Source organism: Parus major, chromosome 1 (genome assembly GCF_001522545.3).
Source record: "Parus major isolate Abel chromosome 1, Parus_major1.1, whole genome shotgun sequence".
Taxonomy (NCBI): domain Eukaryota; kingdom Metazoa; phylum Chordata; class Aves; order Passeriformes; family Paridae; genus Parus; species Parus major.
In genome coordinates this window covers 226327-228567 of record NC_031768.1, presented here as the reverse complement: position 1 = coordinate 228567, position 2241 = coordinate 226327, and positions in this window count along the sequence as shown.

The following is a 2241-nucleotide window of genomic DNA, read 5'->3' as shown; positions in this document are numbered from 1 at the left end:
TGCTGGCACTGCCCAGGCTCCCCAGGGAATGGGCACGGCCCCGAGGCTGCCACAGCTCCAGGAGCATCCAGGGATGCCCAGGCTGGGCTTGTTGGGGGGTCTGGGCAGGCCAGGGGGGCACTGGGGGATCCTGGGGGGGGTTCATTCCCACTCAGGATATTCTGGGATTCTAAATAACAACTGGGATGCAATAAATTTACCCTGACGGGGAAGGACTGCCAGGGGAAGCTGTGAAACTCCTGCTGCTGGGTGCTCCCAAGGACAGCAGCACCACGCTGGGGGCTCTTGGACAAATGTCCCTCCTGAGGAGCTTCCCCACAGCTGTGGCTCCCCATCCACAGCACAGCTCCTCCAGCAGGGGCTGCAGGGCAGAGGGCACAGGGTACCCGTGGGGAGACCACTGCTCTGCCAGGCCACACCAAAGTGTCACTGCAAAGCTCACTTTGATTTCTGCTGCGTTCCCGGGTGCCCAAAAAGGGCCAGAGGGATCAGGGACAGCTACACTCTGCTCTGCAGGAGGATTGCCTTCCTAGAAAGAAATAATTTAATGCTTTCCAGCTTGCCTGGCCATGTCTGGATCAAAGAGGCAGGGGTGAGGAATGGTGCAGAAATTCCACATTTTTCTTCACCCTGTTTCACAAAGTTTAAAGACACCAAAATTCCAGAATATGGAATCACAGAATCCCAGACCAGTCTGGGTTGGGAGGGACCCTAAAGCTCACCCTGTTCCACCCCCTGCCATGGGCGGGGCACCTTTCACTAGACCAGGTTGCTCCAAGGCCTTTCCCACCTGGCCTGGAACACTTGCAGGGATATAATTCTGAAAAGGTTTAAAAGAGTCTTTGTTTTATCTCCTCAACAGATCTTATGCTCTGCAGTTTGAAGTAGCTTCATTCTCATAAGGCCAAATGTGTCCATCCTCCTTTATCACTCTGTTCTAATGGGATTTTTGGAAAATACTGCACCAGGCATCTCACTAACAGCACAAGGAAATGAGGGCAGAGCTGTGAGGAGAGGCAGTAACAACATTATGCTGCAATTCTGCAATGCTTTCTTCAAAATAAATCCCTGGGATGTCATCAAAGTGGTCAAAATTCAATCTGGCAAAACATTATCAGACGATTCTGCTTCCAGAAGGGATGGGAGAAAGATGCAGGGGAATTTCTGGGCAGCTGTGATGCTGAGTGATCTCAGAACCTGAGCTGCCCTTGGACAGAGGGTTTTGTGTTTTATCACAGACCAGCTGTGTCTCTTGGGGGCCCTCGTGGCTCTGCACAGGTCCCTGGCAGGAGGGGACAGCTGTCCCAGGAACGGGGACAGGAGGAGAGGGAACAGGGGAGGCTCAGGGTGGGAAACATTGCCCAGCCCTGGAACAGCTGCCCAGGGTAAAAGCTGAGGGTTTGTTTCTGCAGGACATAAAAAGCCATAAACACCTCCCATGGTCCCACCCTCCAGGGGAAACCTGAGCCCGAGTGTTTGGGATCTGGGATGTGGGGTTGGGGTCAGGATCTGCTCTGAAGTTTCCTTGTTTGGGCTGACAGAACATCTCAGCTCACCTGAGAGCAGATGAGCTGCACAGCTTCAGGGGTCACATCAGGCCTTGGTCTTCACAGGCAGCCCCACATCTCACTGCAGGTCTGGGGAAAGTCAGAAGCTGCATTTTGGGAGGATTTCTCATTGTCTGAGAAGCTCTATGACCCTTCACAGTGTCCCAGCAGTTCCTGCTGGCCTCACTGAGGACTGGCTGCGTTCTCAGGGCTGACATTAACGTGTGGCATCTCCCACCCCGAGCCAGGGGCTGTCCTCTCTGCTGCTGCACAAATAACAGAGCATTTGGTGTCCTCAGCCTGGGCACTGCTCCATGTCCCGTTCCCAAGACACAGCAAACGTTCCCAGTGGACGTGTGGTGCCCTCAGGACCACGACATCCATCCCTGGACTTTGACAGGACAGCGAAATCCCAAGGCACAGACACGGATTTCAGTGTCTGATCCTAAAACAATAAAGAGGACAAACATCTCAGAGGAATGCATCCAAGTGTCCCAGATCAGATCCGTTTCAGTCTCCCTCCTAAACTCCTTTAACTCCTCAGGACCCATTTTTTTGTCTTGCAGAGCAGATGAAGTTTGACCAGCAGGAAATTTGTGTTGCTGCAGAGACACTGCTCCCTTCCTGGGAACAAAAACTCCTTAAAATCCACCAACAGCAGCCTGGCTGAAGCTCTGGTGGGGCTGTGTGGGGT